The sequence below is a fragment of the Vombatus ursinus genome, unplaced genomic scaffold (genome assembly GCF_900497805.2).
Source record: "Vombatus ursinus unplaced genomic scaffold, bare-nosed wombat genome assembly UNPS02014847.1, whole genome shotgun sequence".
In the NCBI taxonomy this organism is placed as follows: domain Eukaryota; kingdom Metazoa; phylum Chordata; class Mammalia; order Diprotodontia; family Vombatidae; genus Vombatus; species Vombatus ursinus.
The window spans coordinates 22,735,688-22,750,463 of NW_020954625.1; the positions used below are offsets into that span (position 1 = coordinate 22,735,688).

General features: G+C 41.0%; 1 protein-coding gene across 2 annotated transcripts in view; it reads left to right on the forward strand.

Moving 5' to 3' along the window:
• The first annotated feature begins 1,172 nt into the window (after positions 1–1,172).
• A1CF (APOBEC1 complementation factor) overlaps positions 1,173–14,776 on the forward strand; it is a 93,054-nt gene continuing 79,450 nt past the window's right edge. For both annotated transcript variants that reach the window (XM_027840668.1, XM_027840669.1), the window contains exon 1: positions 1,173–1,254. The gene's annotated coding sequence lies outside the window, so the exon portion shown is untranslated. The remainder of the gene's footprint in view (positions 1,255–14,776) is intronic.

Consider the following 14,776-nt stretch of genomic DNA (forward strand, 5'->3'; position numbering starts at 1 on the left):
CAATTATCAGCCCTCCTTTCTATTGACATTATTTGTATTAGTTGGTATACCCTTTATGTGATACTGTATCTCCCATGATAGAAAAGAAATTTCTTGAAGGCAGAAGCTGTTTAATTTTGTCTTTCTGCCCCCAGCGTTCAGTAGAAGGCTGTAAGGCAGTAGGCACAGATTAGGTTCTTAATAAATATTTACTGATCATAGAATCATAAAGTTAGAAGGAATCTTAGAGGTCATTTAATACAGCCCCTAATTTTACATATAAGGAAACTGAGGCAAAGAGCAATGAAATGACTTGTCTAATGTCAAGTTAAATTTTGAAGTCAACGGTTACCACAGAGGTTTTGAGCGGTGTTGAACTAGGGTCTCTGGTCTTGAATACTGACCTTTCTAGTAGGGAACCATCTACTCTGTTCACTCAGAGACTTCTCCAAAGACCTCCAATAGTCCTCTTTGTAAGAAGCCAGGGAAAAGAAACCCTTTTGCATGTTTTGATCTGGTCTAGAAGACTGTGGGGCTCACTATCATCTCTACATTTGCTATGCTGGGACTCCTGCATTCACCTACATGTCTTCCCCCATCATCTACTATGTTTAGCATACTTTATTTGGAATAGGTCTAAAAAATGGGCAGTCTGGACAAGCCAAGGGTCCTTCTCATGGTAAAATGTGTAAGAGGCCAGTGCTTGGAAGCAAGAAGGCCTGAGTTAAAATCCTATCTCTGACTCATGATGGTTGTGTGACTTTAGATAATGCTGAACTTCTAGCCTCAGTTTCCCCCTCTGTAAAATAAGGGGTTGGACTAGATGGCATTGAAAATCTCTTTCAGCTCTAAATCTTTGGTCCTATATTATTTTGTAGTAAGAAGGCTTTTTTAAAGTATTCATCCCTCAAAGTAATGATTGATTGATTCCCAATAAGAAATTAAGGGTTCCCTGTGTTGGGACAGGTGGGCTTCAAAATGATATCATTTGGGATGACTTGTTTTTCCAGCAAAATTCAGCAGCTTCTGTAAACAATTGTGGCTTCATAGCTTCTGTCTGTCTCTAGTGACCTGGTGAGCCGGTCAAAGGGCTGCTGGGCCAGGGGAGATAGGCTGAGTTAACGTTTAACTTCCTCTGATTCTAAACCAAACTCAGAGGCACTGAACCTTTGGAGTTTGATATGATGAACAGAGGATAAGCAGAGCGACACGTTGCTGCCAATTCTCCATAACCAAGGAACAAGTTTCCGGGTGGGGATCACTGGAAGGGCTCAGGTATGGTACCTGGGCTTTGCTTCTTGCCATTTGAATTCTTAGAATCTGTGCAGGGGTGAGCAGTGGGTGCTGGGTGAGGGCATCTCTGAGCCTCATTTGAACTAAAAAGGGCTGTGGACCAGCTGATCATTGAGTCTTGCTTCTCCCTGAAGGAAAGGAATCGCTGGACACATCGTGTCACTGGGTAATAGGATAGCCACCCTTCAGCTGAAAACGAAGCGCAATTCTGAGAAGGGAAAAAAGTGTTGACTTGACACTCGAGGGGTTCTGGCCCATTCATAGCAGTGGACAGCAGGCTGGGCTGCAGACCTGCTCACTTAGAAATATCAAATAGCTGAGGATCTAAGGAACTTGTCATTGTAATCCTCCCTTAGGTCCCCAGCTCCCAAACTCTGCCTCCAATTTCCAATTAATTATTGGCTCCTCAATGTTTCCCTCCTCACTCTGGGGCCATTCTTATTGATTTCACTGCCACCTCAGAGCCTAGCACATAAGGCGCTTAATTAGTGCTTGGTGGTTAACAGAGATAGTACTGGACTTGTAGCCAAAAAAATCTGGGTTCCAATCCTGCCTCTGACCCTCCTTAACTGTGCAGCCCCTGGCAAATAATTTCATCATATCTCTGAGCCCCAACTTCTCCACCTGACAAAAGGGCAGATTAAAAACTATAGCACTTACCTTATAAGGTTATTGTCAGGCATGGGCTAACGTATGTAGAGGCTTTAGAAACCCTGTGTAAGCTGCTATATGTAAGTCATCATTATTATTGTTGTGGTTGTTGTACGCCTGACAAATTACCCCTGGAGGTAAGGAGACAACAATTTTGTTAGACAATTATTATTACTCCATTTTATAGATGAGAACACTGATACATAGGTAGGTTCAGTGACTTGCCTAGAGTCACACAACTAATATGTGACCAGAATGAGGCCAGCTCTCTGGATGCCAAGTCAATTGCACCGTGCTTAGTAATTATTATTAGCAATAATTATCATTATTATCATGATTACAAAGATGTTGCTAAAATCTCCCCCTGCACAAGGGGATGGATGCCCTTAAGTGGAGCAGTTTCTACTCATGCCAAATAAATGAATGAATAAATGAAGAACTAGATAGTGGGGTATGGTGGGAGAAAGTTTGCTTTGGACTTGTTAAAGTTTCGATGAGTCAGACTAATCATTAGATGGTCCTCTTCCAGATTGACCTGGCTAGTGGTGCCATCCCAGAGAGTTTGCTTACAATATTCTCCCTTCCCAACTTTGCTCACTTGAAAAAGAAAGGCTTCATTTTATCAACCGCCTTGATGAAAGTCAGGTTACACTTTTAAAAATTGGCATTATTAGCATGAAGAATCTGAGCTGTCTACCTGAGAATATTCTTTCGGGAAGTCTCGAAGCTCCCAATTTGACAGTCACTCATTTGGACTGGTTTGGAAGCCTCGCGATTCTTAAACAGTTGATTTGACTCTGGTCTAACAGGAAATGAGTTTTGTAGTGTGGCTTCATCAAACCCAAGGGGATCTGCTAAGCATGTGGAAGGCCTTTCACTTTGAGGCTGACTGATATTTTTATGGGTGTAACTAAAGTGCTCTGGTCACCTAAGTTTTGAATACATACACTCCTTGAGACTATGAATTGTTTCATTGTTTGCATGTGTATCCCTGGAGACTTCCTCATAGTAGAAATTTAATAAATCTTCAATTGATTGATTGATTGATAACAATAATATGATGTGCTTCTCCAAGCACCCAGGCCTTCTCTTTGTAAAAAGTGTGAGACAAGCATGTAAGCTGTTGTTCTTTTATTTCAGTCATGTCCAAATCTATGTGATCCCATTTGGGGTTTTCTTGGCAAAGACACTGGAGTGGTTTGTCATTTCCTTCTCTAGTTCATACAGATGAGGAAACTGAGGCAAACAGGGTTAAGTGACTTGCCCAGGGTTACACAGCTAGTAAGTGTCTAAGGCCAGATTTGAACTCAGGTCTTCCTACTGCAGGCCCACTACTGCTCTATCCACTGTGCCACCTAGCTGCAAACCTCAGGTCTATTTTATGGGACTGTAATTTCTGGAGAGATATTGATAATGCCTGGATATTACTAATGACTTCCTCTCCCTGCTGATTATACAACAAGATGCGGAAGAAGGAAGAAGGGATGTGGCAAAGAGATAAAACAAATGGGAGCATTCGTTCTTTACAAGGCTGACTCTTCATGAGGCAGAGTGGTCTAATGGACAGAGGGCTGCTCTGGGAGTCAGGAAGAACTGAGTTCGAGTCGTGCTTCTAACAAAAACTATCTGGTTTGGTTTTGTATCTCCAAGGCCAAACACCTGGCACGTAGTGGGTCCTTAGTAAATGCTTGATTGATTGACTGATTAACTGTGTCGATAAATCAGTTTCTCAGTGACTGAATCAACTCTCTAAGGCTATGAGTTAGAAAAAGTTTCTGATCTGTATCAGTGGAAGGAGATTACAGCCCAGTTAATCTCCCAAATTCCCAGTGTGAATGAAATCACAGATCTAGATCGATCCCACTTCATCCTGGCCTCCTCAAAGGATCTTCATTTGTTTTTGTAGAAATGCTTTTGTCCTTCTTTTATTTCGTTTTGTCTTCATTTGAATACATTATGTACATTCTTACATATGGTCACATATATAGATATATGGATGGGTGTATTATTATCTCCCCCATTATAATGTAAGGCTCTTGAAGGTAGGGACTGTGTCACTTTGATCTTTGCATCCATGGCACTTAGTAGAGGGCCTGACGCATACAAAGATCTTAATAAATGTTTGTTGATTAATTGACAGATCAAATGAAATAATATATATATAATGCTTTCTAAACGTGATGAATTATACAAATGAAAGCTAGCATTATTGACACGGTGACTTTACTTCTATAAACTATCTGGATAGAAGAAAAAGTTATTTTCAAAGTGACTCAAATGTACGTATATAACATTTAAAACAAAAGGACTTTCTTACCCAGGTCTCATGCTGTAACTCAGCGTGGTGCAGTTTACTGGGTATCCAGAGAGCTGGGTTCACTCAGTTTTGGGTTTTTCACATACTAGCTGTGTGACTCTGGACAAGCCACTGAATATCCCTAAACCTCAATGTTCCCATGAAAATGGGGTAATAATATTTGCATCAAAATTTTCTTAACCTTGCCTCAAGGGGTTATTGAAAGGAAAGCATTTTGCAAACCAAACGGTACTGTAGGAATATCATCTGTTGTCCTAGTCAGCGCTTCTGAAGCAGTTTTGTCAATGTTTGTACTCCTTTCACTAAGACAGCTAGCAGCCCATTCAGAGTTGAGTAGGGTGTCTTCATAAATTGCTTCAGCTCAAAGAATTCACATTATACTTCAAAACTTCAAGAGGTTTCTTCTTTCCTTGGGACACATTGTAAACTATCTATATCTTCTCAATATATCTCTATCTTCTGATATAATTCTTAGCCATGTTCTCCCTTTGATATTCCAAAGAAGACTTCTCCAAAATGCTAGAGGTCTTCCTTTAGAACTTCTCACAGGCCATGGGGACCAGCACACTACTCAGGCTGTTCTTTCAGCATCATTCTCTCTTGCTCCATGACTGGACCACTTCCTTTTCTGGTCCATTATTTCTTCTCACAGAGTTGGTCAGCTAGTCTATTGTTAGCTCCTTATTAACAGAAATTTTTTCATTTTTTGTCATCATACCCTAAGCACTCAAGAAAGTATCAAGTGCATAGTAGATGCTTAATGAGTGCTTATTTAAGGAACTAATGAGTTAGACCATAATCATGTAGATGTGGGACAGATGGACAATAAGTTGGACCGCAATTAAATAGGAGGTAAAAAGTGCATTGGATTGAATTTGGGAACCTGACCAGTGCTTTCAATGATCCCAACCTGTTCCCTGGCACAAGGACCCATCTCTTTAACACAAATATTTTCCTGATAATGCAGCACAGCTGCAAACCTTGCAACACTATAATCACCAAAGAATCAAAGTCAAGGTGACTCAGAGAGCAATGGAGATCTCATATCATTGGCACAGGACATTTTCTATGTCTTTATGTGGTTCAGTTCACTCCTTACCTCACCCAGTATCTAATGTTTCACAAATATTCACATAAAATAATATAATTTGAAGAGAACTATTGCAAAGTATTCCATAATTATTACCAAATTTGCAACCATGGTATTTTTATGAGACTATAAGCAGAGTCCCAGATTTGGACAGATTTTGAGGAAACTCTTCACAGCCAAAATATCCTTTGCCCTGTGATCCAAAAGAACCCCTATTGATGTGGGATAGGTTAATCCCACATCTGGATGATCAAAGATGATCTCTCAAAACCTATCTAAATAAATTCAGACAGACAGCATAATGGCCTATAACAACATCATAGCACCAATAGGGAAGCATAGCCTCCCAACTTTAAACAAAAATGGTGGACTCTAGATATGGAATAACACATATACTATCAAGACACGGCCAATATGTTGACTTTTTTGTTAGCTTAACTCAGCTTCTTTGTTCCAAACATCCATTTAATATATTGTCCTCTGATGTGGGATGTGTCAGACATCATAAGCCATCTTGATACAATGGATAAGTAGCTAGTCTTAAAACCCAGAAAGACCAGGTTTCAGTACCACCTCTGACCATACTGGCTGTATGCTACTTAACATTTGTGTTCTAGGCTACTCTCTAAGACCATAAGTTGCAGGGAAAGTACTGACCTGCACTGGTGGAGGAAATTGAGTCACCTGGGAGTTCCCTATACTACTAAAATGATAGTTCCAATCTCTCTACTTTTTTGTTACAAGGAAGGTTTCTGCTAAGGCAAGAAGTTGTGAGGAAGTGACAATTACATGTGCTTTTTAAAACGTGAATAAAGCGGGTTTTTTTTTTCAAAAAAGATGAAATCAAAAAGTTTTTGAAGTCTTAAAGAAAGGGAAGAAGGTGCTGCTGTCCTCCCTGGGGATTAGCACTGTTGCCCAATTGTTCGCCTTACCTTTTATGCTTCTGAATAATGCCAACAGCTCAAACAAGGCAGTATTGATCGGAAAAGGATAAACACCATTTGTTATCTTCTTCACGGAAATAGTTACCAGGTTCCTCTAAAGAGTAGCTCCAACAGTCACAACTCTTCCCAGGGAAAGCAAGCAGAAAAGAGCATCTCACTTTCCCTTTTCTATCGTAAATCAAACTCTCATCTTCTTAAGAGATGCTATAACTCCACTACCAACTCTTCTGTCATGATGCAGAGTAGAAAAGAAAATTGCTTAATCTAGGCAGGGTCCTCATCTCCACAGGATTTGTTGGTTCCTGTGGTAATCACATAAGTGAAATTCTCTTAAAGTATGCTCTTTTCGGACGTTAGGTAATTGTATTCGGTGAATGGGAGACAAATGGCTCAGGATTTTGCTGAATTCCAAAATGGGTGACTGCTATCATTATCCAAGATTTTCTTTGTAATTTGGGATGAGGTGGGAGAGAGCCTGTAAGATTTTCATTATTCTGCCCATCTATTCCCCTAATCTGATCTAATGTTCCAAAATAAACGAAGCTATTATTATCAAATTAAGATAGATTTAGAGCTCAAAGGGACCTTAGCAACTTGTAATTTATAAATGAGGAAACTGAGGTCCAGAGTTAGGAAGCATCTTGTCCAAGGTTATAATTGGGGATTCAAACCCACAGGTTTTGATTTTTAAAAAATCATTTTGGATATTTGGGGTTTTTTTAACATTTTATCAGACCCACTACAAACTAATTTGAAACACCATTTGGCATCTTTAGCTTTTGTCATACCATAAGTCAGTGTGGTACAATGGATAGAACACTGGCCCTCCCATCAGAAATCCAGGTCCAAAACTCTGTTCACTCATTCATTTGACAAGCATTTATTTAGTGTTTATTATGTGGCAGGCATTGTGCTAAATGCTAGAAAGAAGGCCAGAGGCAGTACCTGCCCCTAAGAATCTTGTGTTCTTTTGAGAGGGGAAACCTCTTTTATAATCATACATAGTATAAATAAATAAATAAGTATACTTATAATCATACATAGCATAAATATTAAGTCATTTGTGTAGAGGACCACTAGAAATTGTGCTGTCAGGGAAGGCTTCGTGTAGGATGTGGTGCTTGAATTGAGCTTATAGGAAACAGAGGATATTAAGAGCCAGAGGTGAAGAGGACCAGGCTTGAGGGTATAGTCTTTGGAATATTTGGAGAAGAGATGGAATGCTAAGGACAGGGCACAGAGAGCTATTCAGTTTGGTTGGAATGTAAGGGGAAATAGAGAATAATGGGCAATACATCTGCCAACTTTGAAGGGCTTGAAATGTCAAACACAGACTTCTGTGCCTCATCTTTGAGGCAAAAGGGAGTGACAAGAACTTTTGAGCAGGGAAGTGACATGGCCAGACCTTTCTTTACAAATACTACTTTGGAAGTTATGGGGAAGATGGATTGAAGAAAAGAGAAACTTTAGGCATCATCAAACATTAGCAACCTATTGCAATAGTCCAGGTAAGAGGTGATGAGAGCCTGAACTAGGGTGGTGGCCATGTGAGTGAGGAGAAAGAGATGGATACAAGAGAGATTGTGGAGATGGAATTGGCAAGACTTGGATGTTGATTGGCTATTGGGAAACAAGGAAGAGTGAAGGGTCTAGTTGTCTCTGAGGTTGTGAACCCGGAAGACTGGGAGGATGATGGTACTCGTATCAGAAACTCCTTGTTTCTGCAGCTAGGTGGCACAGTGGATAGAGTCCTGGCCTTGGAGTCAGGAGGATTTGAGTTCACATCCAGGTTCAGACACATAACACTTACTGTGTGACCCTGGGCAAGTCACTTAACCCCATTGCCTAGCCAAAACAAAAACAAAAACAAAACAAAACAAAAAACTCTTTATCCATCTGTCCCACACCTATACACTGAGGGGCTAATTCATTCATTTAATAAGCATTTGTTAATCCCCTACTCTGTTACAGATACTTTCCTAATACTGAGGATGCAAATCAAAAAAAAAATTATAAGAAAAGGAAGGTGGTAAGGGGGATGAGTTGAGGGGGGAAAGATGATGTGTTCTGCTTTGGCCATATTGAAATGTCTATGGGATATATAGTTAGAAAGCTCCAAAAAGCAATAAGTCATGCAGGATCAGAGCTCAAGAGAGACTGGAGCTGGATATAAAGATGTCTGAGTCATCAGCATTAAGATGATCATTGAGCCCTTGGAAAGCAGTGAAATGAGAGGGGGAGGAAGGGAAGGAGAGAAAGAAAGGGGACTGAGGGAGGGAGAGAAGGAGACAGGAGCAGAAAGGAGAGAGAGAAAGGGAGGAAGAGTAAGGGAATGAAAGAGAAAGGAGAAGGGAAGAGAGAGGGAGGGAAAAAGAAAGGGGGAGAGAAAAAGAGGAAAGGAAGGGAGAGAGAGGAGACAGAAGGAGGGAACGGGGAAGAGTGAAAGAGAGGGAAGAAGGGAAAGGGAGGAAGAAGGAAAGGAAGAGAGAGATAGAGGAAGGAGACAAAGATGGAGGAAAGGAGAGAAGTAAGGGGAGAGAGAAATAGAGGGAGGGAAAGAGAGGAGGAGAGAGACAAAGTACAGAGCTTTAGGTAAGACTCACAATTGAGAGTGGGAAATCATCCATCAAAGGAGACCGAGATGAGATGGTCAGATACATAAAAGGAAAACCAAAAGAAAGTAGTATCATGAAAACCCATGGAGGTAAGGATTTGAGAGGAGAGTGTGGGAAAAAAATTGTCAAGTAATATAGATTGGTCAAGAAGGATGAGGACTAAGATAATACTATCAGATTTGGTGATTAAGAAATCATTGGTAATTTTGGAGAGCAATTTCAGCCAAAGGATAGTGGTAGAAACCAGAAAGTCTATTTGGATTTTATTTGGATCTCAGCTTCTTCATCTGCAAAATGGGAGAAGGGATTGGCTTGAATGATCTAGTTTTAACAGTCTTGAATGTTTTTCTTTACATCTGTTAGAAATGAAACTATTTTCCTATTCTTATGATAACTTGTTCAGAAAAAAATAAATAAGACATTGATTGCAGAGTTCTTTTAATGTAGTAAACATTACTTAAGTATGGATGGTAATTCTTGTTTTGGTCATGCAAATCGATATTCCCAATTAAACAATTCCCTGCTTTGCTCCCAGTAATAGGATGATAGCATCTGCTACCACTAAGTGAGAAATAGGTATCTGGAAGGTTATTCATGGCGTTCTGCCCCGTGCAGTGATTGTAGCAAGTGTTCCATCACCAAAAGAGAACCCTGCTGGAATGTTGTCCATTCACTGGGGCTTAATCTTTCCAACTTGAAAAAACAAAAGCAAGTACATTTCCAGGGTTCCTGACAGATTTTGAAGAGTGTGGTTTGGGATAATAAAAACTAAAGAGCTAAACATTCACATTGGAAGAGACCCCAAAAGGCATCAGGATCAACCTATGACTACTCTCAGAATATCTACAGGTTCACAGAATCTCACAGTTGGAAGAGGCCATCTAGTCTAACTAGTACTTGCCTCAGCATCTTCTCTATGATATCCTCAACAAGTGGTCATAAGCCTTTGATTGAAGACCTCAATGATGAAAAATTCACTCCCTTTGAATGCAGCTAATTCCACTTTGGGGCAACTATCATTATTTGGAAGCTTTTTCTGATATCAATCCTAAATTTGCCCCTTTGAAATATCCAATGATCAATAAACATTTTTTAAGCACCTACTATGTGCCAGGCACTGTACTAAGCATTGGGAATACAATTGGGGCAGCTATGTGGCACAGTGGATAGAGCACCAGCCATGAAGTTAGGAGGACCTAAGTTCAAATCCGGCCTCAGACCAAACACTTTACACTAACTGCATGACCCTGGACAAGTCATTTAACCCCAATTGCCTGAAAAAAAAAGGAAAAGGGAATACAATTAATTTTCAAAAACCAGTTCCTGTTCTTAAGGAGCTTACAATTGAAAGGGAGAAACAACACACAAAAGTAGGCAGCGAAGTGGGAGTTGGGCCCAGGAGGGACTTGGTATCTTGCTCGAGCAGAGAAGCAAAGTGGAGAGATCTGAGAGTTCAGTTCCTGCTCTCTCTAAAGGAAGGCCTTAGGTGGAGTTTGGTAATCTGCCCTCGAGCTCTCCAATCAAAGGGAAGAGGAGGCTGAGGGGGGTAGTGTCAATCAGGGATTGAGTTAGTAGCATAGTGGTGAGCTGAGAAATGATGAGCTGAGCCTGGGAGGGCCGTCTCCTTCCTTGGAGCTGAAACAAGGCAGAGCAGCAGCCCCAGAGTGCAACTTCTCCCCAGTCCTCCTGGTTCTGCTCTCTGGGGCCAAACTGAATAAGCCCAATCCCTCCTTCACTTAACATCACTTCAGATACTTGGAGATGACTATGGTGTGTTTCTGAGTCTCCTCTTCTTTGGGTTAAGCACACCCAGCTCCCTTAACTGACCCCCCTAGGTCAGGGACAGGAGGCCTTTCACTGTGCTTTGATATTTTAAGCTGGTCCCACAACCAGAGTGAAGAAAAAGTGGAAAGTGAGTGAATTCCAATCATTGTCTTCTGAGGAATGTGAAGTGCTTTGAAGATAACCTCTAATTACTCCTCAGAAGCACCCTCCCAAGGATCTAGAAGTGAATGCTTTTAGCCAGCAGACCACAACATTCTGAATTCCTCCACGGCATGCTTATAAATGTGCTTATCTTTCATCAGAGGTCTCTCTCCCCAGAAGACAAGAGTTTATTGGCCATTCTGGCAACATAATGTCTCTCTGTGTACATGAAATGGGAGATCGAAAGCCATCTTGCTGATTCTGTAGAAGGAAACATCTGCAATGATATTATTGGCCATAAGGACGTGGAACAAGGCTTGAATGGGCCTTTAAACTTGTCTCATTGAACTTGCCAAGCCCTGAGGGAAGGAAGCTTCCCAGGGAGGGGAAATGTCTCCCTTTCCATCTCCCTTCAAGGTTATTTTCTTGAATAACCAAGGTCCTGGCCAGAATCCAAGAATCAGCATTTTATGGCTGGTAGGGGCATTCAAAGCCATCAGATCCCACCTGTACTGGAACTTGACAATACTCTTAATAAATTGGCATCGAACCTTTGTTTGACATCCTCCGATGAGCAGAGGCAGCACAGGCCACTTTGAGGTGACTCTAAGCACTAGGAATTCTTCACTTATATCAAACCCATTTTCTTCTTTGCAGTTTCCCTCTCCTTCCTTCTAGTTCTGTCCACTGGCGTCAAGTAGAAGAAGCCTAAGCCTTTTCCCATGTGAGATGGGAATCAAATGCTGAAGACAGCTCTCATGTGCCAATAAGTCTTCTCCTCTCCAGGCCAAATCTACTCTGTTCCTTCAACTGGTTCTCATATGGTAGAATGCTGATCTAGACACCATATGATCTATCAATGACTTTCCAAAAAATGTATTGCCTAGAACCAAACACAGTGCCCTAGATGTGACCTCACCAGAGCAGGGTAAACTGGAATTCTCTAATCTTGGACACCATGCCACTCTTAACACAGCCTAAGATCATTAGCTTTTTTTACTACAGTATCATACTTTTGCATAGAGAGGGCAGATACCTGACTTAGAGTCAGGAAGACCTGTGTTCAAATCCCAACTTTGAGACCTACTGACTACATAACCTTGAGAAAGTCCCTTAGCTTCTAAGGCCCTTAAGGCTGGGGTTGCAGAAGAGCTGCTGACCTGCATTGGCAAAGAGAGATTCTTCATGCAATCCATGAAATCACAAGTCCAATCTCTGTTCCTATCATGCTATTGCCTGGTATGGAATCAACCATTTATAAAGCCCCCAGAGCTTTTCTCAGACACATTTCCACTTAACCATGACTTCCCCATCTTGTCAGATGTAGCCAGAGAGTAAGCTGACTTCTACATGAAAAGAAGTGTATTGTGTGACTCCAGACAGACTCCAGGCTCCTGAGTGTATAAAATGCACGTGAAGGCAATGGCTGTATTGAGGTGAAGTTGAGCAGTAGCTTGGGTAGCAGCAGGTATCCATCAGTCAGGGGACCTAAATTCAGAGCATGGCAGTGACTCAGTATTTAAGGGAAAGGAAATTGTTATCTCTCTGCAGAAAATCTGCTTTTCCTACAGTGGAAGGGACAATCATGCAGATGAGCTGATTTCTGTGATGTAGATACATCTGCAAAGCCAGTCCTGCTTGGAGGTGTGATTTGAGGCAAATTCAAAAGTCTACCTGGGCCCCTACTAAACTGACCCAATGGCCAGAATCCCCACCATTGGAGTTACCCCATTTGGCTAAGGAATTGTATTTCCAGAAGGCTTCTACTAAAATGCAAATACTTTGGTAATCCATTACACCATTATCACCCATTAATAGTTCAGCACAACTCAATTCATCATAGGATCATAGACATGGTGCTGTCCTAGCATGTAGTGGCCATGTCCTTCTGTCCTTTGTTCTAATTTATAGTCAGAATGTCAATATTGACATACTTTGGTTACTCCAGGAATATATTGAATAAATGGCTGTTGGGAAAAGATCTTACTTTGAGAGCACCAAATGCTAAAACAATGCTTGCAGGTAGTCTAAAAACACTATGAATCTTAGCCCCCTCTGTCACTTTTTCTAGGACTTGATCACAGTCACTACAGAAGAAGCAGGCGGCTGCCCAGAACTCAGGCCCATTTTGTATTTTTCTTTGTTGTATGGGTTGTCATGGTCAAAGAATTTATTACCACCTCACCATCCTCATGACTAAGAGCCTCCATACTTGTCTAGGCTGGACAGAAGACAGCTTATTTCTGAGACTCTGTGTAAAGCCTTTTCAGCTTGATAAGACCTGCTCAGACTTGGCCTCTGCTGGCTTGGTCTTCAAGAGTGGTCCCTGCCATACCATGAGTAGGCATCAGAAGAGAGTTTGTAGAAGGTTAATTTTATCCTTTTTATTACTCTTCTGATTTGCCTGGAGCATCTTCTCTCTTGGGAAGCCTGGTTTCCTATAAGGTTCAGAGTTTTTCATCATGAAAAAAGGAGCAGAACTAAGGGTGTGAAGCTAGGGGAACATCCTTCCCACATGATGAGGAGCACACAGTCCATAAACAGCTCCCCAGCAACTAGAAAAAATGGCAGATGTGATCAATACAGAGAAACGTAAAATGATCTACACCAACTGATGCAGAATGAAGGAAGCAAAGCCAGGAAAACAATATTCACAATGACACCAATGCAAATTTAAATCAACCACCAAAAAAAGTTTTAAAATGTAATAAAAATTATAGAGGATAAGTATGGCTTAAGAGAGAGATATAAGAAGATACCCCCACCCAAGCCTTCTGCAGAGATAAGAAGTCTACAATACAGTACATAGCACACATTTTCAGACTTGTTCAATGCATTAATTAGTCTTGCTAATTTTTTTCCTCTCTCTTTTTCTTTTAAAATTATTATTCGCTACTTGGGATTGGTCTTTATAAGAGGGTGGGAAAGGAACACTGGGAAAATTATGGCAATATAAAAAAGAAAATAATCAATAAAAACTTATTCAAAACAAAAATAATAATAATACAGCTCTTCACCATGTTCCTGCTAGCCACAGCCATGAAGGTCACAATGTGAGACTTCATGTGATATGAGGTATTTCCCCTTTCATTTTCTTGTACTCTCTGAGACCTAGCTCCCTCCTGATGCTGCAGCTTTCCTGTTCACCCTTTCCAGTATTAGTCCAGCTATCTCTTATAGCCCCAACTCACTAGTGTTGGTGAGAATTAGAAAACTTCTCATTCCCCACACCCACTTACAGGTTTTCTTTCTCCCATCATCTCTGTTAACCTCTCTTCCTTTGAGGTCCATACAATACAATTAATATTCATCAGTCAATTTAGATTCTGTTGTCTGTTGTATACTGACCTCCAGGACACTAGGTGAGGTCAGTTTTTATCCTACAGTCTTCACCTCCTCCCCAAAGCCTGCCCTCATACTAGGCAACTTCAATATGCATATTGATACTCCTTCAAACATCCTAACATCCTGGTTCCTCAACTTACTCATTTCAAATGACCTACTCCTCCAACCCACCTCAACTCTACACAGAGATGATCTTGATCTTGAAATCTCCCAAGTGTTCCATGTCCATGTTCATGATATTCCTTTATCTAATCATGAACCTCCAACTGCTGCTCTCCCCCAACCCTCTCAGATGAAAGCCTTGCCTCATATTTCACTGGGAAAAAAGAGACTATTCACATAAGGCCTCATCTTTTCTCCTGTTCCTCATCTCACATCATTCAAATACCTTCTACAACTATCTCCACCTTCACCCTTTAAGTAGTGAACTTGCCACAGCAAATCTGACTACATGCACAAGTGATCCTTTGCCATTGCATTAATGGAAGCTTGACTCTATCATACCTACTCTCTCATTAATCTCCAATTACTCCATGTCTACTGACTGCTTCCCTATTGCCACCAAACATACGCAGCACTCCCCTGTCCTCAAAAAAATCCTCATTGGGTGCATCCA